Raw genomic sequence first — 26,238 nt, 5'->3', positions numbered from 1 at the left:
CTCCATCACTCCCTCTCTCTTCTCTCTCTTCATCACTCCCTCTCTCTTCATCACTCCCTCTCTCTCCATCACTCCCTCTCTCCATCACACCTCTCTCCTCTCTCTCCATCACTCCTCTCTCCTCTCTCTCCATCACTCCCTCTCTCTCCATCACTCCTCTCTCTCCATCACTCCCTTGCTCCTCTCTCTCCATCACTCCCTTGCTCCTCTCTCTCCATCACTCCCTCTCTCTCCATCACTCCCTCTCAATTCTATCTCCATCACTCCTCTCTCCTCATCACTCCCTCTCTCACACTCTCTTCCCCACACACGTACTAGCTGACGTGCAGCCTTTTGGCACTCACAGCCCGGGCAGTAGACTGCGACACAGCACACAGCTCTTTGGGCTCTGCCTCCCTCTCTCTCTCTATTCCACTGCAGCCTTCTCCTGTCCCAGGCAACACCAATCCCTCCATCCCTCTAAACATCAATAAGCTTCATTAGCTAGTCTGTAATCAGATTGGCAGAAAATGAACAGGATGAGGGAGAGAGAGAGAGGAGTGCAGCCAGTGTAGGTGTGTAGGAGGGCTGAGAGGGAGGACCGGAGGGGGAGAGGGAGGGGAACGAAGCAGAGCATTTTCCTGTTGTAGTAACCACACACTGCCTCCCTCCTGTTACTTCACTGCAGCACTCGGCAACAGCAGCACCACCACTTAGTGGGAGACACACAGTAACCCGGCTTTTCCCCCTCCTCTCTCTCTCTCTCTCTCTCTCTCTCTCTCTCTCTCTCTCTCTCTCTCTCTCTCTCTCTCTCTCTGTGCGTGCTCAGCAGAGCTCTCCTCTCTCTCTCTCTCTGTGCGTGCTCAGCAGAGCTCTCCTCTCTCTCTCTCTCTCTCTCTGTGCATGCTCAGCAGAGCTCTCCTCTCTCTCTCTCTCTCTCTGTGCGTGCTCAGCAGAGATCTCCTCTCTCTCAATCCTGCGGCGTATTACAGCTTTGGTTTAAGTGGACATCGCTCCGCTCCTCGCCCACTGCCTCTGCATGACTGTCACAAAGGTAAGAGGACAAACCTGGGAAGGAGGAGAGATGTGGAGGTTGGGTGACAGTGAAGACAGGACACGTCTGGTTTGGGGCTCAGCACTACATGGGTTACAGTAGTTTGGTTGTCTTGTACCGTACGTGTCCTTCACACTAACAGTCCTGTTACCAGGCAGGACTGGGACAGAGGGTTTCAGCTCTACCTGGGACAGCTGCTCATGGTGTAGTATTGTACTATGGACATGTGCACTGCTGTACAGCTAGACGAGCAGGTGGAAGAGCTTGCGTGTGTCTACTGGGCGTGAAAGTCAGTACCACAGTTGCAGGTCAAAACAGGGACACACAGCAGTGCTTAGACTTTAGCTGACTGTTGATATCATACAGTATTGTACTACAGACTCATGAGAGGATGGGGATCTGGTGTGAGTTGACTTGGGGGCTGAAACTTGGGCTGTAGCAAGATACAGCAGGGTTTAAATTTAGCTGGTGGTTCTAGATCCAGTTAGAGTTCTGTGAGGTTCCATATTGTAGATCTAGTTTGAGTTCTGTGAGGTTCCATATTGTAGTTCTAGTTAGAGTTCTGTGAGGTTCAGTATTGTAGATCTAGTTAGAGTTCTGTGAGGTTCAGTATTGTAGATCTAGTTAGAGTTCTGTGAGGTTCAGTATTGTAGATCTAGTTAGAGTTCTGTGAGGTTCAGTATTGTAGATCTAGTTAGAGTTCTGTGAGGTTCAGTATTGTAGATCTAGTTAGAGCTCTGTGAGGTTCAGTATTGTAGATCTAGTTAGAGTTCTGTGAGGTTCAGTATTGTAGATCTAGTCAGAGTTCTGTGAGGTTCAGTATTGTAGATCTAGTTAGAGTTCTGTGAGGTTCAGTATTGTAGATCTAGTTAGAGTTCTGTGAGGTTCAGTATTGTAGATCTAGTTAGAGTTCCGTGAGGTTCAGTATTGTAGATCTAGTTAGAGTTCTGTGAGGTTCAGTATTGAAGATCTAGTTAGAGTTCTGTGAGGTTCAGTATTGTATATCTAGTTAGAGCTCTGTGAGGTTCAGTATTGTAGATCTAGTTAGAGTTCTGTGAGGTTCAGTATTGTAGATCTAGTTAGAGTTCTGTGAGGTTCAGTACTGTAGATCTAGTTAGAGTTCTGTGAGGTTCAGTATTGTAGATCTAGTTAGAGTTCTGTGAGGTTCAGTATTGTAGATCTAGTTAGAGTTCTGTGAGGTTCAGTATTGTAGATCTAGTTAGAGTTCTTTGAGGTTCAGTATTGTAGATCTAGTTAGAGTTCTGTGAGGTTCAGTATTGTAGATCTAGTTAGAGTTCTGTGAGGTTCAGTATTGTAGATCTAGTTAGAGTTCTGTGAGGTTCAGTATTGAATATCTAGTTAGAGTTCTGTGAGGTTCAGTATTGTAGATCTGTGAGGTTCAGTATTGGAGGATTCTGTGTGTAAAACTTGAAAGAATGGTCAGTTGTACAGCTGAATGCATTCAGCTTGAATGTATCTTTCTTATTTTCAATGACGGCCTAGGAACAGTGGGTTAACTACCTGTTCAGTGGCAGAACGACAGATTTGTACCTTGTCAGCTCAGGGATTTGAACTTGCAACTAGTCCAATGCTCTAACCACTAGGCTACCCTGCCACCCCAACCCCTCTGAATCAGTGAGTTTCAACCATGTGATTAGAAGCCTTAATCAAGGAATGTCCAGGCTGGTGCTGAGGTTGTGCTTTTTATCTGCCTGTCAAATGGTCACTTGGTAGGAAATATTATCACGTGTCAACAGGTGAACTTTCAGTCTCTCAGGGTTTGGGACGGAGATAAACCCAGTCTGACTCCCACATGCATGTGGCTGCGGAAAGATCACACTGTCATCATTTGTAAATGTCAGTGTGTTTCCATATGTGGAAACGTCAGTGTAAACATCAGTATATTTCCCTGTGTGTAAACATCAGTATATTTCCCTGTGTGTAAACATCAGTATATTTCCCTGTGTGTAAACATCAGTATATTTCCCTGTGTGTAAACATCAGTATATTCCCCTGTGTGTAAACATCAGTATATTTCCCTGTGTGTAAACATCAGTATATTTCCCTGTGTGTAAACATCAGTATATTTCCCTGTGTGTAAACATCAGTATATTTCCCTGTGTGTAAACATCAGTATATTTCCCTGTGTGTAAACATCAGTATATTTCCCTGTGTGTAAACATTAATACATTTCCCTGTGTGTAAACAGCAGTATATTTCCCTGTGTGTAAACATTAAAACATTTCCCTGTGTGTAAACATCAGTATATTTCCCTGTGTGTAAACATATTTCCCTGTGTGTAAACATTAATACATTTCCCTGTGTGTAAACATCAGTATATTTCCCTGTGTGTAAACAATAAAACATTTCCCTGTGTGTAAACATCAATGTATTTCCCTGTGTGTAAACATCAGTATATTTCCCTGTGTGTAAACATTAATACATTTCCCTGTGTGTAAACATCAATGTATTCCCCTGTGTGTAAACATCAGTATATTTCCCTGTGTGTAAACATTAATACATTTCCCTGTGTGTAAACATCAATGTATTCCCCTGTGTGTAAACATCAATGTATTCCCTGTGTAAACATCAATGTATTTCCCTGTGTGTAAACATCAGTGTATTCCCCTGTGTGTAAACATCAGTATATTTCCCTGTGTGTAAACATCAGTGTATTCCCCTGTGTGTAAACATCAGTGTATTTCCCTGTGTGTAAACATCAGTGTGCTTCTGAAATGTTTGTCTGTGTGCAGCATCCATGTTGATTAGTTGTTAATTAGATGAATATTGTTTTACGAGATTAGTATTGATTGCTGAGTTTGTATGTACAGTGCCTTGCGAAAGTATTCGGCCCCCTTGAACTTTGCGACCTTTTGCCACATTTCAGGCTTCAAACATTAAGATACAAAACTGTATTTTTTTGTGAAGAATCAACAACAAGTGGGACACAATCATGAAGTGGAACGACATTTATTGGATATTTCAAACTTTTTTAACAAATCAAAAACTGAAAAATTGGGCGTGCAAAATTATTCAGCCCCTTTACTTTCAGTGCAGCAAACTCTCTCCAGAAGTTCAGTGAGGACCTCTGAATGATCCAATGTTGACCTAAATGACTAATGATGATAAATACAATCCACCTGTGTGTAATCAAGTCTCTGTATAAATGCACCTGCACTGTGATAGTCTCAGAGGTCCGTTAAAAGCGCAGAGAGCATCATGAAGAACAAGGAACACACCAGGCAGGTCCGAGATACTGTTGTGAAGAAGTTTAAAGCCGGATTTGGATACAAAAAAGATTTCCCAAGCTTTAAACATCCCAAGGAGCACTGTGCAAGCGATAATATTGAAATGGAAGGAGTATCAGACCACTGCAAATCTACCAAGACCTGGCCGTCCCTCTAAACTTTCAGCTCATACAAGGAGAAGACTGATCAGAGATGCAGCCAAGAGGCCCATGATCACTCAAATCAAATTTTATTTGTCACATACACATGGTTAGCAGATGTTAATGCGAGTGTAGCGAAATGCTTGTGCTTCTAGTTCCGACAATGCAGTGATAACCAACAAGTAATCTAACTAACAATTCCAAAACTACTGTCTTATACACAGTGTAAGGGGATAAAGAATATGTACATAAGGATATATGAATGAGTGATGGTACAGAGCAGCATACAGTAGATGGTATCGAGTACAGTATATACATATGAGATGAGTATGTAGACAAAGTAAACAAAGTGGCATAGTTAAAGTGGCTAGTGATACATGTATTACATAAGGATGCAGTCGATGATGTAGAGTACAGTATATACGTATGCATATGAGATGAATAATGTAGGGTAAGTAACATTATATAAGGTAGCATTGTTTAAAGTGGCTAGTGATATATTTACATAATTTCCCATCAATTCCCATTATTAGAGTGGCTGGAGTTGGGTCAGTGTCAATGACAGTGTGTTGGCAGCAGCCACTCAATGTTAGTGGTGGCTGTTTAACAGTCTGATGGCCTTGAGATAGAAGCTGTTTTTCAGTCTCTCGGTCCCAGCTTTGATGCACCTGTACTGACCTCGCCTTCTGGATGATAGCGGGGTGAACAGGCAGTGGCTCGGGTGGTTGATGTCCTTGATGATCTTTATGGCCTTCCTGTAACATCGGGTGGTGTAGGTGTCCTGGAGGGCAGGTAGTTTGCCCCGGTGATGCGTTGTGCAGACCTCACTACCCTCTGGAGAGCCTTACGGTTGAGGGCAGAGCAGTTGCCGTACCAGGCGGTGATACAGCCCGCCAGGATGCTCTCGATTGTGCATCTGGGTGAACTGCAGAGATCTACAACTGAGGTGGGAGACTCTGTCCATAGGACAACAATCAGTCGTATATTGCACAAATCTGGCCTTTATGGAAGAGTGGCAAGAAGAAAGCCATTTCTTAAAGATATCCATAAAAAGTGTTGTTTAAAGTTTGCCACAAGCAACCTGGGAGACACACCAAACATGTGGAAGAAGGTGCTCTGGTCAGATGAAACCAAAATTGAACTTTTTGGCAACAATGCAAAACGTTATGTTTGGCGTAAAAGCAACACAGCTCATCACCCTGAAAACACCATCCCCACTGTCAAACATGGTGGTGGCAGCATCATGGTTTGGGCCTGCTTTTCTTCAGCAGGGACAGGGAAGATGGTTCAAATTGATGGGAAGATGGATGGAGCCAAATACAGGACCATTCTGGAAGAAAACCTGATGGAGTCTGCAAAAGACCTGAGACTGGGACGGAGATTTATCTTCCAACAAGACAATGATCCAAAACATAAAGCAAAATCTACAATGGAATGGTTCAAAAATAAACATATCCAGGTGTTAGAATGGCCAAGTCAAAGTCCAGACCTGAATCCAATCGAGAATCTGTGGAAAGAACTGAAAACTGCTGTTCACAAATGCTCTCCATCCAACCTTACTGAGCTCGGGCTGTTCTGCAAGGAGGAATGGCAAAAAATGTCAGTCTCTCGATGTGCAAAACTGATAGAGACATACCCCAAGCGACTTACAGCTGTAATCACAGCAAAAGGTGGCGCTACAAAGTATTAACTTAAGGGGGCTGAATAATTTTGCACGCCCAATTTTTCAGTTTTTGATTTGTTGAAAAAGTTTGAAATATCCAATAAATGTCGTTCCACTTCATGATTGTGTCCCACTTGTTGTTGATTCTTCACAAAAAAATACAGTTTTATATCTTTATGTTTGAAGCCTGAAATGTGGCAAAAGGTCGCAAAGTTCAAGGGGCTGAATACCTTCGCAAGGCACTGTGTGTGTGTGTGTGTGTGTGTGTGTGTGTGTGTGTGTGTGTGTGTGTGTGTGTGTGTGTGTGTGTGTGTGTGTGTGTGTGTGTGTGTGTGTGTGTGTGTGTGTGTGTGTGTGTGTGTGTGTGTGTGTGTGTGTGTGTCCATATGCGTTAGTGTCTGGGTGGGTGAGTGTTGGTTTGACAGTCAGTCAAGTTGTTTGTTGGATGTATGTGTTGCTGGATGTATGTGTTGCTGGCTGAGAGTAAAGCTTAGAGTCATCAGCAGGTTTGAGCGTCTTAATCAATTAAGGAGCAGAGAGAGCGAGAGAGAGTGAGACAGAGAGAGAGAGAGAGAGAGAGAGAGAGAGAGAGAGAGAGAGAGAGAGAGAGAGAGAGAGAGAGAGAGAGAGAGAGAGAGAGAGAGCGAGAGAGAGGGCGAGAGAGAGAGAGACAGACAGACAGACAGACAGACAGACAGACAGACAGACAGACAGACAGACAGACAGACAGACAGACAGACAGACAGACAGACAGACAGACAGACAGACAGACAGACAGACAGACAGACAGACAGACAGAGACAAAGAGAGAAAGGGAGAAAGAAATACAGAGAGAGAGACAGAGGGAGAGACAGAGTGAGAGTGAGAGAGAGAGAGGCCTTACAGTAAAATTAGCAGGCCAACTCCCATGCAGGGAATTAAAACCTGGGCCAAAATAGATCACCTAGACTCTGGACAACACACACACACACCACTTGAAGGTTTTGTGTCAGGATTCCATTGTAGAGAAGCACTCGCATCATCCCTAGACCCAGATAATGATCCCATATTCCAGTGAATTTATTCAGTGTGGGTGGTTGTTCACAGTGAAATGTGAAAAGTCATTTGTGTAGCCTAGATGCTGAGAAGGGGTTCTGGTGAGAGTCACACACTTACAGGAGGGATTGTGGGTAAACCCTGTCAGAGAATGAGAGGAGGAGGGAGATGAAGAAAGGGGGAGTAGGTGGAAGACAGTGGAGAATGGAGGGAGGAAGTCTGAGTGGATGAAGACAGTGGAGAAAGGAGGAAGGGAGGAAGTCTGAGAGGATGAAAACAGTGGAGAAAGGAGGGAGGGAGGAAGTCTGAGGGGAGGATGGGGTGTGTCTGTGTGGTTCTGCCCAGTGACAGTCACTCTGTGGAGGGGTGTGTGTGTGTGTGTGTGTGTGTGTGTGTGTGTGTGTGTGTGTGTGTGTGTGTGTGTGTGTGTGTGTGTGTGTGTGTGTGTGTGTGTGTGTGTGTGTGTGTGTGTGTGTGTGTGTGTGTGTGTGTGTGTGTGTGTGTGTGTGTGTGTGACCTTGGGGATCCAGGGGAGTGTTATCTCCTGACTGGGCTAAACAGCCTGGGTGCCCAGAGACAGTGATAAGTGCACATCAAACAGAGTGAGGGTGTGGAGGGTAGCGGTTGCCATGATGTCCTGCTAGCACACACACACACACACACACACACACACACACACACACACACACACACACACACACACACACACACACACACACACACACACACACACACACACACACACACACACACACACACACACACACACACACACACTACAAGGAGTGAGACAAGGGATGGAAAGAATTACATTACAATTGTGGTTGTTTTCGGACTCTCACCCAAAGGCTGCCCAGTCAAATGAAACCAGTTGAATCACCAGCCGTTTTCTGTGGTCAGACATGTTCTTATAGAGCCCTCTCAGGACACACAGCAGTCTGGGGTCTGGGAGACAGGACGGTCATCCCTTCAGCCCGTTGAGGTGGTCAGACATGTTCTTATAGAGCCCTCTCAGGACACACTGCAGTCTGGGGTCTGGGAGACAGGACGGTCATCCCTTCAGCTGGTTGAGGTTTAGACCTGAAGTGAACCACTTATGCTGTTGAAGTGAAAGGATTACATAGTTAGTTAGGTAACCATTGGTAAACTGTTAGTCATTACATATCATTAGTTAGTGTGTCAACATCTGCAAATACAATGTATCTGTATAAAACAATATCTCTGAGGAGTTGTAATCATGCAGTTTATCAATCCAGACCTGTAATACAGATTATCAATCATCAAATCAAATCAAATTTATTTATATAGCCCTTCGTACATCAGCTGATATCTCAAAGTGCTGTACAGAAACCCAGCCTAAAACCCCAAACAGCAAACAATGCAGGTGTAAAAGCACGGTGGCTAGGAAAAACTCCCTAGAAAGGCCAAAACCTAGGAAGAAACCTAGAGAGGAACCGGGCTATGTGGGGTGGCCAGTCCTCTTCTGGCTGTGCCGGGTAGAGATTATAACAGAACATGACCAAGATGTTCAAATGTTCATAAATGACCAGCATGGTCAAATAATAATAAGGCAGAACAGTTGAAACTGGAGCAGCAGCACAGTCAGGTGGACTGGGGACAGCAAGGAGCCATCATGTCAGGTGGTCCTGGGGCACGGTCCTAGGGCTCAGGTCCTCCGAGAGAGAGAAAGAAAGAGAGAATTAGAGAGAGCATATGTGGGGTGGCCAGTCCTCTTCTGGCTGTGCCGGGTGGAGATTATAACAGAACGTGGCCAAGATGTTCAAATGTTCATAAATGACCAGCATGGTTGAATAATAGTAAGGCAGAACAGTTGAAACTGGAGCAGGAGCATGGCCAGGTGGACTGGGGACAGCAAGGAGTCCTCATGTCAGGTAGTCCTGGGACATGGTCCTAGGGCCCAGGCCAGTTGAAACTGGAGCAGCAGCATGGCCAGGTGGACTGGGGACAGCAAGGAGTCATCATGTCAGGTAGTCCTGGGGCATGGTCCTAGGGCTCAGGTCCTCCGAGAGAGAAAAAAAAGAAAGAGAGAAGGAGAGAATTAGAGAACGCACACTTAGATTCACACAGGACACCGAATAGGACAGGAGAAGTACTCCAGATAAACAAACTGACCCTAGCCCCCCGACACATAAACTACTGCAGCATAAATACTGGAGGCTGAGACAGGAGGGGTCAGGAGACACTGTAGCCCCATCCGAGGACACCCCCGGACAGGGCCAAACAGGAAGGATATAACCCCACCCACTTTGCCAAAGCACAGCCCCCACACCACTAGAGGGAAATCTTCAACCACCAACTTACCATCCTGAGACAAGGCCGAGTATAGCCCACAAAGATCCCCGACACGGTACAACCCAAGGGGGGGGGGGAACCCAGACAGGCCGACCACAACAGTGAATCAACCCACCCAGGTGACGCACCCCCAGGGACGGCACGAGAGAGCCCCAGCAAGCCAGTGACTCAGCCCCGTAACAGGGTTAGAGGCAGAGAATCCCAGTGGAAAGAGGGGAACCGGCCAGGCAGAGACAGCAAGGGCGGTTCGTTGCTCCAGAGCCTTTCCGTTCACCTTCCCACTCCTGGGCCAGACTACACTCAATCATATGACCCACTGAAGAGATGAGTCTTCAGTAAAGACGTAAAGGTTGAGACCGAGTTTGCGTCTCTGACATGGGTAGGCAGACCGTTCCATAAAAATGGAGCTCTATAGGAGAAAGCCCTGCCTCCAGCTGTTTGCTTAGAAATTCTAGGGACAATTAGGAGGCCTGCGTCTTGTGACCGTAGCGTACGTGTAGATATGTACGGCAGGACCAAATCAGAGAGGTAGGTAGGAGCAAGCCCATGTAATGCTTTGTAGGTTAACAGTAAAACCTTGAAATCAGCCCTTGCTTTGACAGGAAGCCAGTGTAGAGAGGCTAGCACTGGAGTAATATGATCAAATTTTTTGGTTCTAGTCAGGATTCTAGCAGCCGTATTTAGCACTAACTGAAGTTTATTTAGTGCTTTATCTGGGTAGCCGGAAAATAGAGCATTGCAGTAGTCTAACCTAGAAGTGACAAAAGCATGGTTTAATTTTTCTGCATCATTTTTGGACAGAAAGTTTCTGATTTTTGCAATGTTACGTAGATGGAAAAAGCTGTCCTCGAAATGGTCTTGATATGTTCTTCAAAAGAGAGATCAGGGTCCAGAGTAACGCCGAGGTCCTTCACAGTTTTATTTGAGACGACTGTACAACCATTAAGATTAATTGTCAGATTCAACAGAAGATCTCTTTGTTTCTTGGGACCTAGAACAAGCAACTCTGTTTTGTCCGAGTTTAATAGTAGAAAGTTTGCAGCCATCCACTTCCTTATGTCTGAAACACAGGCTTCTAGCGAGGGCAATTTTGGGGCTTCACCATGTTTCATTGAAATGTACAGCTGTGTGTCATCCGCATAGCAGTGAAAGTTTACATTATGTTTTCGAATAACATCCCCAAGAGGTAAAATATATAGTGAAAACAATAGTGGTCCTAAAACAGAACCTTGAGGAACACCGAAATGTACAGTTGATTTGTCAGAGGACAAACCATTCACAGAGACAAACTGATATCTTTCCGACAGATAAGACCTAAACCAGGCCAGAACATGTCCGTGTAGATCAATTTGGGTTTCCAATCTCTCCAAAAGAATGTGGTGATCGATGGTATCAAAAGCAGCACTAAGGTCTAGGAGCACGAGGACAGATGCAGAGCCTCGGTCCGATGCCATCAAAATGTAATTTACCACCTTCACAAGTGCCGTCTCAGTGCTATGATGGGGTCTAAAACCAGACTGAAGCATTTCGTATACATTGTTTGTCTTCAGGAAGGCAGTGAGTTGCTGCGCAACAGCCTTCTCTAAAATCTTTGAGAGGAATGGAAGATTCGATATAGGCCGATAGTTTTTATATTTTCTGGGTCAAGGTTTGGCTTTTTCAAGAGAGTCTTTATTACTGCCACTTTTAGTGAGTTTGGTACACATCCAGTGGATAGAGAGCCGTTTATTATGTTCAACATAGGAGGGCCAAGCACAGGAAGCAGCTCTTTCAGTAGTTTAGTTGGAATAGGGTCCAGTATACAGCTTGAAGGTTTAGAGGCCATGATTATTTTCATCATTGTGTCAAGAGATATAGTACTAAAACACTTGAGCGTCTCTCTTGATCCTAGGTCCTGGCAGAGTTGTGCAGACTCAGGACAACTGAGTTTTGGAGGAATACGCAGGTTTAAAGAGGAGTCCGTAATTTGCTTTCTAATAATCATAATCTTTTCCTCAAAGAAGTTCATGAATTTATCACTGCTAAAGTGCAAGTCATCCTCTCTTGGGGAATGCTGCTTTTTAGTTAGCTTTGCCACAGTATCAAAAAGGAATTTCGGATTGTTCTTATTTTCCTCAATTAAGTTAGAAAAATAGGACGATCGAGCAGCAGTAAGGGCTCTTCGGTACTGCACGGTACCGTCCTTCCAAGCTAGTCGGAAGACTTCCAGTTTGGTGTGGCGCCATTTCCGTTCCAATTTTCTGGAAGCTTGCTTCAGAGCTCGGGTATTTTCTGTGTACCAGGGAGCTAGTTTCTTATGAGACATTTTTTTATTTTTTAGGGGTGCAACTGCATCTAGGGTATTGCGCAAGGTTAAATTGAGATCCTCAGTTAGGTGGTTAACGGATTTTTGTCTTCTGGCGTCCTTGCGTAGGCAGAGGGAGTCTGGAAGGGCATCAAGGAATCTTTGTGTTGTCTGTGAATTTATAGCACGACTTTTGATGTTCCTTGGTTGGGGTCTGAGCAGATTATTTGTTGCAATTGCAAACGTAATAAAATGGTGGTCCGATAGTCCAGGATTATGAGGAAAACATTAAGATCCACAACATTTATTCCATGGGACAAAACTAGGTCCAGCGTATGACTGTGAGAGTGAGTGGGTCCAGAGACATGTTGGACAAAACCCACTGAGTCGATGATGCCTCCAAAAGCTCCAAAAGGCTCCAAAATAAATCCAGACCTGTAATAGAGATTATCAATCCAGACCTGTAATACAGTTTATCAATCCAGACCATCAGGTCTACTACATGTGTTTAGTTATCTTTAACAAACTATGTGATCATGTCTGTACAGAGTTTATTAGCCGACCTTCAAGTCTTACCATAGACATCCCTTAGAGTTGTTGTGTCAGGTGGCCACTGAGGATAGAGAGGACAGGATATCCTGTTGCATTGCTTTGACCGGGACAGTCATCACTTTGTTTTTTCTTCTTCTTTTTTTATTGAACCTTCATTTAACCTTTATTGAACCTTTTTTAACCTTAATTGAACCTTTATTTAACCTCTATTTAACCTTAATTGAACCTTTATTGAACCTTTATTTAACCTTCATTTAACCTTTATTTAACCTCTATTTAACCTTAATTGAACCTTTAATTAACAAGGCAAGTCAGTTAAGAACAAATTCTTATTTACAATGACGGCCTAGGAACAGCTGGTTAACTACCTTGTTCAGGGGCAGAACAACACATTTTTACCTTGTCAGCTCTGGGATTCGATATTGCAACCTTTCGGTTTCTAGTCCAACGCTCTGACTACTAGGCTACTTTCCGTGTGTTCATGTCTGTGTGTTCATGTCTCTATGTTCATGTCTGTATGTTAATTTCTGTGTGTTCATTCATGTCTGTATGTTCATATCTGTGTTTTCATGTCTGTATGTTCATGTCTGTGTGTTCATTTCTGTGTGTTCATGTCTGTGTGTTCATGTCTGTGTTAGTGAATCCTCAACATTTTCACTAATGAGCACATTCAACTTGATGTTAGTTCTCAAGGAAAACCCTGCAGCTGGCAGCTGCTCCTGTCTCACAGTTGAAAGTTGAAAGAAGAATCAACTCTACAGTATCTGTAGTGTTCTGCTTCTCAATCACCCACTGAGATGCCCTCCAACCACGGGGATATATGCTAGCTTCTCCATCAATCGTTGCCCAGAGTTACCCTGCGTGAGTTCCTGCTTGGCTTGGAATCTCTGAGGGCTCTGGGGAACACACGTAATGGCCGCCATGGGACCGCTCAGCACAGGAAACTGACCCTTCCAGAAGGTTGAGGTCATTCAGTCCCACTGCCAGCTAGCGGAGACCGTGGCTTGGGGGGCTTGATTGCCGTTTGAAATTCAAAGCAGAATCCAAGCTGGAGAGATTTATTCAAATAAACAAAGTGTTGAAATGTGCAGTGGCACACTAGGCAACCCAACAGGCAAAGAGCTAGAAGTGATACAGACCTCTTGTGTTGATGTGGAAAACCCTGATCCTCCAACTGCTGGGGTTCTCAGAGAAAACTAAAACGCTATACTTGTTTTTGGTTAAATACCAAAGACAAAGCTGTGTGCCAGGATTTGAAGGGAGGGAGGGAGGGAGGGAGGGAGGGAGGGAGGGAGGGAGGGAGGGAGGGAGGGAGGGAGGGAGGGAAAGCTAGGTGGGGGGGGGGTCAGTCCCAAATTTGGAGAGCTCTATTGTTCAGTGAGACATCAATACAACCCACCAAACCAACACTCAAGGGAGTCAGCGTAGTGATCACTGATTCTCTGTGTACCTAATGACTTCTGGACACACACACACACACACACACACACACACACACACACACACACACACACACACACACACACACACACACACACACACACACACACACACACACACACACACACACACACACACACACACACACACACACACACACACACACACACACACACACACACACACACCGAAGTACAGAAATAACTAAAAGATTCAGGGAAAATTCACACACATACTTGTGCCTTTTCTAATGAAGAAAACAGCCGTTACAGTCAGCCTTTAACCCTGAGTGGTGTTCAATTCTCATCTTTACTTAGCTTGTGTTTACAATTCAGTTTCCCAATTATGGGACTGTCACATTATAATCTGGTGTAAAGCACCCATGTGGTTAGAGTGTAACGTGTGTAACGCTGAGAGTCAGGAAGCAAGTTCAGGGAGTGAATACATTTAATGAATAAACGAAAGATAACAAGAAACAGAAACAACGCTCAGACAAGAAACAGAAACAGAAACAACGCTCAGACAAGAAACAGAAACAGAAACAACGCTCAGACAAGAAACAGAAACAGAAACAACGACGACTGGGGAAGGAACCAAAGGGAGTGACATATATAGGGAAGGAACCAAAGGGAGTGACATATATAGGGCAGGAACCAAAGGGAGTGACATATATAGGGAAGGAACCAAAGGGAGTGACATATATAGGGAAGGAACCAAAGGAAACATATATAGGGCAGGAACCAAATGGAAACATATATAGGGCAGGAACCAAAGGGAGTGACAACGCTAGGGCAGGAACCAAAGGGAGTGACATATATAGGGCAGGAACCAAAGGGAGGGACATATATAGGGCAGGAACCAAAGGGAGTGACATATATAGGGCAGGAACCAAAGGGAGGGACATATATAGGGCAGGAACCAAAGGGAGGGACATATATAGGGCAGGAACCAAAGGGAGTGACATATATAGGGCAGGAACCAAAGGGAGTGACATATATAGGGCAGGAACCAAAGGGAGTGACATATATAGGGCAGGAACCAAAGGGAGTGACATATATAGGGAAGGAACCAAAGGGAGTGACATATATAGGGAAGGAACCAAAGGGAGTGACATATATAGGGCAGGAACCAAAGGGAGTGACATATATAGGGAAGGAACCAAAGGGAGTGACATATATAGGGAAGGAACCAAAGGGAGTGACATATATAGGGAAGGAACCAAAGGGAGTGACATATATAGGGCAGGAACCAAAGGGAGTGACATATATAGGGAAGGAACCAAAGGGAGTCACATATATAGGGCAGGAACCAAAGGGAGTGACATATATAGGGAAGGAACCAAAGGGAGTGACATATATAGGGCAGGAACCAAAGGGAGTGACATATATAGGGAAGGAACCAAAGGGAGTGACATATATAGGGAAGGAACCAAAGGGAGTGACATATATAGGGCAGGAACCAAAGGGAGTGACATATATAGGGCAGGAACCAAAGGGAGGGACATATATAGGGCAGGAACCAAAGGGAGTGACATATATAGGGCAGGAACCAAAGGGAGGGACATATATAGGGCAGGAACCAAAGGGAGGGACATATATAGGGCAGGAACCAAAGGGAGGGACATATATAGGGCAGGAACCAAAGGGAGTGACATATATAGGGCAGGAACCAAAGGGAGTGACATATATAGGGCAGGAACCAAGGGGAGTGACATATATAGGGCAGGAACCAAAGGGAGTGACATATATAGGGCAGGAACCAAAGGGAGGGACATATATAGGGCAGGAACCAAAGGGAGGGACATATATAGGGCAGGAACCAAAGGGAGGGACATATATAGGGCAGGAACCAAAGGGAGTGACATATATAGGGCAGGTAGTCAAGGAGGTGAAGGAGTCCAGGTGAGTGTCATAATGCGTCAGCCACATAATAAATCTTAATTGAGTCTGATTCAGACGATGGGCCATTTGTCCTGTTTAATGTCTGATACACCCACTGGTGGCAAGGCAGACACACTATACTGGAGCTTCAATGGGCCAGCCTAGCAACTGTAGGCCACAGTTCCCTGACAACCAGCTGAGTGATAGAGCCAAGACAAAATGACAAATCCTTGAATCAGCAGTCAAAGTCTATCAGAATCCTGTGGATACCTCAAATACAGAAGAAGAATTATTGGAAAAACGATGCACTCTCCAACCCAAAAAGGCCTGTGGTGCTGATGGTATTTTAAATGAAATAATCAAATATACACCGCACAAATTCGAATTAGCTATACTCAAACTCTTCAACATTATCCTCACTGCAGGTATTTTTCCTGATATTTGGAATCAAGGATTGATCACACCAATCTATAAAAAGGGCGACAATTTGACCCAAATAAATACAGAGGAATTTTGGTTAAAAGCAACTTGGGGACGTCAGCTACTACAACGACTGGAATGACAACAACAGTCAACAAAGAGCTGCAGTTAGTTTCAGAGTGGGTGGCAAGGAATAAGTTAGCCCTAAGTATTTCTGAAACTAAAAGCATTGTATTTGGAACAAAACACTCACTAAACGCTAAACCTCAACTAAATCTTGTAATAAATTATGTGGAAATTGAGCAAGTTGAGGTTACTAAACTGCTTGGAGTAACCCTGGATTGTAAACTGTCATGGTCAAAACATATTGATGCAATAGTAGCTAAGATGGGGAGAAGTCTGTCTATAATAAAGCGATGCTCTGCCTTCTTAACAACACTATCAACAAGGCAGGTCCTACAGGCCCTAGTTTTGTCGCACCTTGACCACTGTTCAGTCGTGTGGTCAGGTGCCACAAAAAAGGACTTAGGAAAATTGCAATTGGCTCAGAACAGGGCAGCACGGCTGGCCCTTGGATGTACACAGAGAGCTACTATTAATAATATGCATATCAGTCTCTCCTGGCTGAAAGTGGAGGAGAGATTGACTTCATCACTACTTTTATTCATGTTGAATGCACCGAACTGTCTGTCTAAACTACTGGCACACAGCTCGGACACCCATGCATACCCCACAAGACATGCCACAAAATGTCTCTTCACAGTCCCCAAGTCCAGAACAGACTACGGGAGGCACACAGTACTACACAGAGCCATGACTACATGGAACTCTATTCCACATCAAGTAACTGATGCTGCAGTAAAATTAGATTTAAAAAACACCTTATGGAACAGCGGGGACTGTGAAGCCACACAAACATTGGCACACACACACACACACACACACACACACACACACACACACACACACACACACACACACACACACACACACACACACACACACACACACACACACACACACACACACACACACACACACACACACACACACACACACACACACACACACACACACACGATAACATACGCACTATACATATACATGAATTTAGTACTGTAGATATGTGCTAGTGGTGGAGTAGGGCCTGAGAGAACTTGGTGTGTTGTGAAATCTGTGAATGTACTGTAATGTTTTGAAATTGTATAAACTGCTTTAATGTTGCTGGACCACAGGAAGAGTAGCTGCTGCTTTGGCAGGAACTAATGGGGATCACGAATAAACCCCAGGAAGAGTAGCTGCTGCTTTGGCAGGAACTAATGGAGATCACTAATAAACCCCAGGAAGGGTAGCTGCTGCTCTAGCAGGAACTTTTTTTTTTTTTCACCTTTATTTAACCAGTTAGGCTAGTTGAGAACAAGTTCTCATTTGCAACTGCAACCTGGCCAAGATAAAGCATAGCAGTGTGAACAGACAACACAGAGTTACACATGGAGTAAACAATTAACAAGTCAATAACACAGTAGAAAAAAAGGGGAGTCTATATACAATGTGTGCAAAAGGCATGAGGAGGTAGGCGAATAATTCAAATTTTGCAGATTAACACTGGAGTGATAAATGATCAGATGGTCATGTACAGGTAGAGATATTGGTGTGCAAAAGAGCAGAAAAGTAAATAAATAAAAACAGTGTGGGGATGAGGTAGGTGAAAATGGGTGGGCTATTTACCAATAGACTATGTACAGCTGCAGCGATCGGTTAGCTGCTCAGATAGCTGATGTTTGAAGTTGGTGAGGGAGATGAAAGTCTCCAACTTCAGCGATTTTTGCAATTCGTTCCAGTCACAGGCAGCAGAGTACTGGAACGAAAGGCGGCCAAATGAGGTGTTGGCTTTAGGGATGATCAGTGAGATACACCTGCTGGAGCGTGTGCTACGGATGGGTGTTGCCATCGTGACCAGTGAACTGAGATAAGGCGGAGCTTTACCTAGCATGGACTTGTAGATGACCTGGAGCCAGTGGGTCTGGCGACGAATATGTAGCGAGGGCCAGCCGACTAGAGCATACAAGTCGCAACTAATGGGGATCACTAATAAACCCCAGGAAGAGTAGCTGCTGCTCTGGCAGGAACTAATGGGGATCACTAATAAACCTCTGGAAGAGTAGCTGCTGCTTTGGCAGGAACTAATGGGGATCACTAAAAAAAACAGGAAGAGTAGCTGCTGCTTTGGCAGGAACTAATGGGGATCACTAATAAACCCCAGGAAGAGTAGCTGCTGCTCTGGCAGGAACTAATGGGGATCACTAAAAAACCTCAGGAAAAGTAGCTGCTGCTCTGGCAGGAACTAATGGGGATCACTAATAAACCTCAGGAAAAGTAGCTGCTGCTCTGGCAGGAACTAATGGGGATCACTAATAAACCTCAGGAAGAGTAGCTGCTGCTCTGGCAGGAACTAATGGGGATCACTAATAAACGCCAGGAAGAGTAGCTGCTGCTCTGGCAGGAACTAATGGGGATCACTAATAAACCCCAGGAAGAGTAGCTGCTGCTCTGGCAGGAACTAATGGGGATCACTAATAAACCCCAGGAAGAGTAGCTGCTGCTTTGGCAGGAACTAATGGGGATCACTAATAAACGCCAGGAAGAGTAGCTGCTGCTCTGGCAGGAACTAATGGGGATCACTAATAAACGCCAGGAAGAGTAGCTGCTGCTCTGGCAGGAACTAATGGGGATCACTAATAAACCCCAGGAAGAGTAGCTGCTGCTTTGGCAGGAACTAATGGGGATCACTAATAAACCCCAGGAAGAGTAGCTGCTGCTTTGGCAGGAACTAATGGGGATCACTAATAAACCTCAGGAAGAGTAGCTGCTGCTTTGGCAGAAACTAATGGGGATCACTAATAAATACAAAAATACAAATACAAACAGAGACCGGTCGTCACAGGCAACCTGGCTGCCCAGAGAGGACAGGCTGTGCTCACTCTGCTCCAGGGGAGAGGTAGAGACAGAGCTGCATTTCCTACTACACTGTGACAAATACTCAGACCAAAGAGAATATTTATTTCACAATATTATAATTCAATACAAAGAATTCTAAACTATAAAAGATTCATCTAAAATCAAATATTTATTGGGTGAAAAGCCAAAATGCGCAGTTTTGGCAGCAAAATATGTGTCCTCCTGCCACAACCTGATGGACAGCCAGTGACAAGTGCAATGTATGGTCAATAATATTTCCCATCTTGTTTTGTTTTGTCTTTCATACCACGTCATGTGTCTTCTCAGTCATGTTGAGACTGGTCTACTACCAGGTCATGTGTCTTCTCAGTCATGTTGACACTGGTCTACTACCAGGTCATGTGTCTTCTCAGTCATGTTGAGTCTGATCTACTACCAGGTCATGTGTCTTCTCAGTCATGTTGAGACTGGTCTACTACCAGGTCATGTGTCTTCTCAGTCATGTTGAGACTGGTCTACTACCAGGTCATGTGTCTTCTCAGTCATGTTGACACTGGTCTACTACCATGTCATGTGTCTTCTCAGTCATGTTGAGTCTGATCTACTACCAGGTCATGTGTCTTCTCAGTCATGTTGAGACTGGTCTACATTTACATTTACATTTAAGTCATTTAGCAGACGCTCTTATCCAGAGCGACTTACAAATTGGTGCATTCACCTTATGACATCCAGTGGAACAGTCACTTTACAATAGTGCATCTAAATCTTAAAGGGGGGTGAGAGGGATTACTTATCCTATCCTAGGTATTCCTTAAAGAGGTGGGGTTTCAGGTGTCTCCGGAAGGTGGTGATTGACTCCGCTGTCCTGGCGTCGTGAGGGAGTTTGTTCCACCATTGGGGGCCAGAGCAGCGAACAGTTTTGACTGGGCTGAGCGGGAGCTGTACTTCCTCAGTGGTAGGGAGGCGAGCAGGCCAGAGGTGGATGAACGCAGTGCCCTTGTTTGGGTGTAGGGCCTGATCAGAGCCTGGAGGTACTGAGGTGCCGTTCCCCTCACAGCTCCGTAGGCAAGCACCATGGTCTTGTAGCGGATGTGAGCTTCAACTGGAAGCCAGTGGAGAGAACGGAGGAGCGGGGTGACGTGAGAGAACTTGGGAAGGTTGAACACCAGACGGGCTGCGGCATTCTGGATGAGTTGAAGGGGTTTAATGGCACAGGCAGGGAGCCCAGCCAACAGCGAGTTGCAGTAATCCAGACGGGAGATGACAAGTGCCTGGATTAGGACCTGCGCCGCTTCCTGTGTGAGGCAGGGTCGTACTTTGCGGATGTTGTAGAGCATGAACCTACAGGAACGGGCCACCGCCTTGATGTTGGTTGAGAACGACAGGGTGTTGTCCAGGATCACGCCAAGGTTCTTAGCGCTCTGGGAGGAGGACACAATGGAGTTGTCAACCGTGATGGTGAGATCATGGAACGGGCAGTCCTTCCCCGGGAGGAAGAGCAGCTCCGTCTTGCCGAGGTTCAGCTTGAGGTGGTGATCCGTCATCCACACTGATATGTCTGCCAGACATGCAGAGATGCGATTCGCCACCTGGTCATCAGAAGGGGGAAAGGAGAAGATTAATTGTGTGTCGTATGCATAGCAATGATAGGAGAGACCATGTGAGGTTATAACAGAGCCAAGTGACTTGGTGTATAGCGAGAATAGGAGAGGGCCTAGAACAGAGCCCTGGGGGACACCAGTGGTGAGAGCGCGTGGTGAGGAGACAGATTCTCGCCACGCCACCTGGTAGGAGCGACCTGTCAGGTAGGACGCAATCCAAGCGTGGGCCGCGCCGGAGATGCCCAACTCGGAGAGGGTGGAGAGGAGGATCTGATGGTTCACAGTATCGAAGGCAGCCGATAGATCTAGAAGGATGAGAGCAGAGGAGAGAGAGTTAGCTTTAGCAGTGCGGAGCGCCTCCGTGATACAGAGGAGAGCAGTCTCAGTTGAATGACTAGTCTTGAAACCTGACTGATTTGGATCAAGAAGGTCATTCAGAGAGAGATAGCGGGAGAGCTGGCCAAGGACGGCACGTTCAAGAGTTTTGGAGAGAAAAGAAAGAAGGGATACTGGTCTGTAATTGTTGACATCGGAGGGATCGAGTGTAGGTTTTTTCAGAAGGGGTGCAACTCTCGCTCTCTTGAAGACGGAAGGGACGTAGCCAGCGGTCAGGGATGAGTTGATGAGCGAGGTGAGGTAAGGGAGAAGGTCTCCGGAAATGGTCTGGAGAAGAGAGGAGGGGATAGGGTCAAGCGGGCAGGTTGTTGGGCGGCCGGCCGTCACAAGACGCGAGATTTCATCTGGAGAGAGAGGGGAGAAAGAGGTCAGAGCACAGGGTAGGGCAGTGTGAGCAGAACCAGCGGTGTCGTTTGACTTAGCAAATGAGGATCGGATGTTGTCGACCTTCTTTTCAAAATGGTTGATGAAGTCATCTGCAGAGAGGGAGGAGGGGGGGGGGGTTCAGGAGGGAGGAGAAGGTGGCAAAGAGCTTCCTAGGGTTAGAGGCAGATGCTTGGAATTTAGCGTGGTAGGAAGTGGCTTTAGCAGCAGAGACAGAGGAGGAAAATGTAGAGAGGAGGGAGTGAAAGGATGCCAGGTCCGCAGGGAGGCGAGTTTTCCTCCATTTCCGCTCGGCTGCCCGGAGCCCTGTTCTACTACCAGGTCATGTGTCTTCTCAGTCATGTTGACACTGGTCTACTACCAGGTCATGTGTCTTCTCAGTCATGTTGACACTGGTCTACTACCAGGTCATGTGTCTTCTCAGTCATGTTGACACTGGTCTACTACCAGGTCATGTGTCTTCTCAGTCATGTTGACACTGGTCTACTACCAGGTCATGTGTCTTCTCAGTCATGTTGACACTGGTCTACTACTATTGCTTTAATGTATTATTATTCTCATTAATATTGTTGTTGTTGATGGTAAACACATGTCCACTACTGCTATTATTATTGCTTTTGTCCCACCAAGTATGTATACTTTAACAATGTAAGTCATTTAACTTGCCGTGCCAATAAAATCAATTGAATTTATAGAGAGAGAGAGAGATAGAGATAGAGATAGAGAGAGACAGAGTGAGAGAGAAAGCGAGAGAGAGAGAGAGAGAGAGAGAGAGAGAGAGAGAGACGGGGGAGGATGGATAAAGAGAGAGAGGAATAGAGAGGTCACGAGAAGTGCATTAATTCTGAGAAGACATTCAGATCAGATGAGCTCATTGCCTGTCTGAGTGTTGCCTCACAGCACTCTCTGTGTGTATGTGCGTGAGTGGGTATATGTATGTGAATGTGAGTGTGTGTGTGTTTATGTGTGTGACACAGAGGAAGACAGAGATACAGTAGTGTGCCTGTGTGAACAGTCAGGGAAAGTGTTTGTGTGAGTGTGTGATTCTCCATTCCTCTAAGAACTTTGTTTACATATAATTCATCGTCCTAAAATATGACTTCTACAGAAGGACTGACAATAGTGCATTCTGGTAACACAAGGGGAACCATTCCACTCCCTATTCTAAAAGACTGTAGTCCTTTTCGGAGTGCCCATGGGGACCCTACAGGTAGAAAGGGGAACCATTCCACTCCCTATTCTAAAAGACTGTAGTCCTTTTCGGAGTGCCCATGGGGACCCTACAGGTAGAAAGGGGAACCATTCCACTCCCTATTCTAAAAGAATGTAGTCCTTTTCGGAGTGCCCATGGGGACCCTACAGGTCCACTCCCTATTCTAAAAGACTTCCTTTCGGAAAAGACTGTGTAGTCCTTTTCGGAGTGCCCATGGGGACCCTACAGGAGGAAAGACCATTCCACTCCTATTCTAAAAGACTGGGACCCATGTCATTTATAAATACCTTTTCAGAGTCATGTGGAAAAGGGGAACCATTCCACTCCCTATTCTAAAAGACTGTAGTCCTTTTCGGACGAAGGAGAAAGTGGACATTTTTATAGATTGTGGAAAAAGGGACCATTTCCCATTTCCCCTCCAGCTGAGATTCCAGACTCCATGTTCCTGTGGTGAGGTGTGTCTGTCTGTCAGTCTGTCCGTATGTCTGTCCGGGTGTGTGTGTGTCCATCTGTCCGTATGTCTGTCCGGGTGTGCGTGTGTCCATCTGTCCACGTGTGCGTGTGTCGGTCTGTCCATGTGTCCGTCCGTGTGTGCGTGTGTCCATCTGTCTATGTGTGCGTGTGTCGGTCTGTTATGTATTACTGACAGAGTAGGAAGACAGTTATGTATTACTGACAGAGTAGGGAGACAGTTATGTATTACTGACAGAGCAGGAAGACAGTTATGTATTACTGACAGAGTGGGAAGACAGTTATGTATTACTGACAGAGTAGGAAGACAGTTATGTATTACTGACAGAGTAGGAAGACAGTTATGTATTACTGACAGAGTAGGAAGACAGTTATGTATTACTGACAGAGCAGGAAGACAGTTATGTATTACTGACAGAGTAGGAAGACAGTTATGTATTACTGACAGAGCAGGAAGACAGTCATGTAGACAGAAGACAGTTATGTATTACTGACAGAGTAGGAAGACAGTTATGTATTACTGACAGAGTAGGAAGACAGTTATGTATTACTGACAGAGTAGGAAGACAGTTATGTATTACTGACAGAGTAGGAAGACAGACCCTGACAGAGTAGGAAGACCTATAGACAGAGTATATAGACAGTTATATATTACTGACAAAGCTTAGTCACCTTATGTATTACTGACAGGTAGGAAGACAGTTATGTATTACTGACAGAGTAGGAAGACAGACCCGTGGTCCTATGTCATTAGAAACATTTCATTAGAAACAGTTGTTGAGGATGAAACACAGAGAGATGATGGAGGAAGATGGATGTGGGCCTTATCCTGATCTGTTGAAATCACTGGTGTCTCATGTAGCGTGTGTGTGTGTGTGTGTGTGTGTGTGTGTGTGTGTGTGTGTGTGTGTGTGTGTGTGTGTGTGTGTGTGTGTGTGTGTGTGTGTGTGTGTGTGTGTGTGTGTGTGTGTGTGTGTGTGTGTGTGTGTGTGTGTGTGTGTGTGTGTGTGTGTGTGTGAGGTGGGAGGGGTTTAGGGTTGAGTAAGTGCCACGTTTAGTGGCATGAATTTAATAACGCTTCATTTCAATGACATCTAATAAAATACTCAAACCCCTCATTGAATAATTAGTTAACTGTTTGTAATCTGTTTGTAAGTCATAATGTAGCATTCTAGCCAGTTCAGAATCATAGTTACCTCATACAGCCGTGTGTCCTACGTGAGAACCATGTCAGGCAGCATTCGGTGGATTAGTCTATTTCTCACTGGAACAGCAGCTGGTGCTAAGCAACATGGAATTTAGGTAAGCAGTGTTATGCCTCACCATGTTGTGATGCAGCAGGCTGACAGCACTGTGCTGTCCCGGGGTTGTGTTGTGATGCAGCAGGCTGACAGCACTGTGCTGTCCCGGGGTCGTGTTGTGATGCAGCAGGCTGACAGCACTGTGCTGTCCCAGGGTCGTGTTGTGATGCAGCAGGCTGACAGCACTGTGCTGTCCCGGGGTTGTGTTGTGATGCAGCAGGCTGACAGCACTGTGCTGTCCCGGGGTTGTGTTGTGATGCAGCAGGCTGACAGCACTGTGCTGTCCCGGGGTGGTGTTGTGATGCAGCAGGCTGACAGCACTGTGCTGTCCCGGGGTGGTGTTGTGATGCAGCAGGCTGACAGCACTGTGCTGTCCCGGGTCGTGTTGTGATGCAGCAGGCTGACAGCACTGTGCTGTCCCAGGGTCGTGTTGTGATGCAGCAGGCTGACAGCACTGTGCTGTCCCGGGGTTGTGTTGTGGAGCTGTGAAGTGAATAGTGCTGTGCAGCATGGGTTAACTGTGTGCTGTGTAGTGAATAGTGTGCACGTGCCAGGTTGATGGGTTAACTGTAGGGTTGTGTTGGGTGGAGCTGTGTGAATAGTGCACTTGATGGGTTAACTGTCCCGGGGGTGGAGCTGTGTTGTGTTGTGCCAGGTTGATGGGTTAACAGGCTGAAGTGAATAGTGTTATGCCAGGTTGATGGGTTAACTGTAGGGTTGTGTTGGGTGGAGCTGTGTAGTGAATGTGATGCAGCAGGCTGATGGGTTAACTGTGCTTGTCCCGGGTGGAGCTGTGTAGTGAATGATGCCAGGTTGATGGGTTAACTGACAGCACTGTGTAGTGAATAGTGTTATGCCAGGTTGATGGGTTAACTGTGGGTTGTGTTGGTGGAGCTGTGAAGCAATAGTGTTATGCAGATGGGTTAACTGTGCTTGTCCCGGGGTGGAGCTGTGTAGTGAATGATGCAGCAGGCTGATGGCACTGTGGGTTGTGTTGGTGGAGCTGTGTAGTGAATAGTGTTATGCAGCAGGCTGATGGGTTAGCACTGTGCTGTGGAGCTGTGTAGTGAATAGTGTTATGCCAGGTTGATGGGTTAACTGTGGGTTGTGATGGAGCTGTGTAGTGAATAGTGTTGACCAGGTTGATGGGTTAACTGTCCCGTGTTGGGTGGAGCTTGTGTGCCAGGTGTGATGCATTGCAGGCTGATGGGCACTGTGCTTGTCCCGGGTGGAGCTGTGTAGTGAATAGTGTTATGCCAGGTTGATGGGTTAACTGTAGGGTTGTGTTGGGTGGAGCTGTGTAGTGAATAGTGTTATGCCAGGTTGATGGGTTAACTGTAGGGTTGTGTTGGGTGGAGCTGTGTAGTGAATAGTGTTATGCCAGGTTGATGGGTTAACTGTAGGGTTGTGTTGGGTGGAGCTGTGTAGTGAATAGTGTTATGCCAGGTTGATGGGTTAACTGTAGGGTTGTGTTGGGTGGAGCTGTGTAGTGAATAGTGTTATGCCAGGTTGATGGGTTAACTGTAGGGTTGTGTTGGGTGGAGCTGTGTAGTGAATAGTGTTATGCCAGGTTGATGGGTTAACTGTAGGGTTGTGTTGGGTGGAGCTGTGTAGTGAATAGTGTTATGCCAGGTTGATGGGTTAACTGTAGGGTTGTGTTGGGTGGAGCTGTGTAGTGAATAGTGTTATGCCAGGTTGATGGGTTAACTGTAGGGTTGTGTTGTGTTGTACTACTCTGAGGTTTGCTAGTTTTAGATTGTGTTACATATTATTTACAGTTTTGAAGATATAGCCGATAAGATGTCTGGCTGTGTGTAAAGTAGTGTTGTGTAGTATCACGCTGCATTGTGTAACTGGAGGGCTTCTACAGTAAGAGTCCTCAGTGAATGGGATGGAGATGAGTGTG

General features: G+C 45.6%; 1 pseudogene; it reads left to right on the top strand.

Annotated features, from left to right (window-relative positions):
• Nucleotides 1–866: 866 nt before the first annotated feature.
• The window catches only part of LOC124035488, an 86,746-nt pseudogene continuing 61,374 nt past the window's right edge, over nucleotides 867–26,238 (top strand).

Source organism: Oncorhynchus gorbuscha, linkage group LG05 (genome assembly GCF_021184085.1).
Source record: "Oncorhynchus gorbuscha isolate QuinsamMale2020 ecotype Even-year linkage group LG05, OgorEven_v1.0, whole genome shotgun sequence".
Classification (NCBI taxonomy): Eukaryota; Metazoa; Chordata; class Actinopteri; order Salmoniformes; family Salmonidae; genus Oncorhynchus; species Oncorhynchus gorbuscha.
This window is presented reverse-complemented; position numbering and strand designations above follow the sequence as displayed.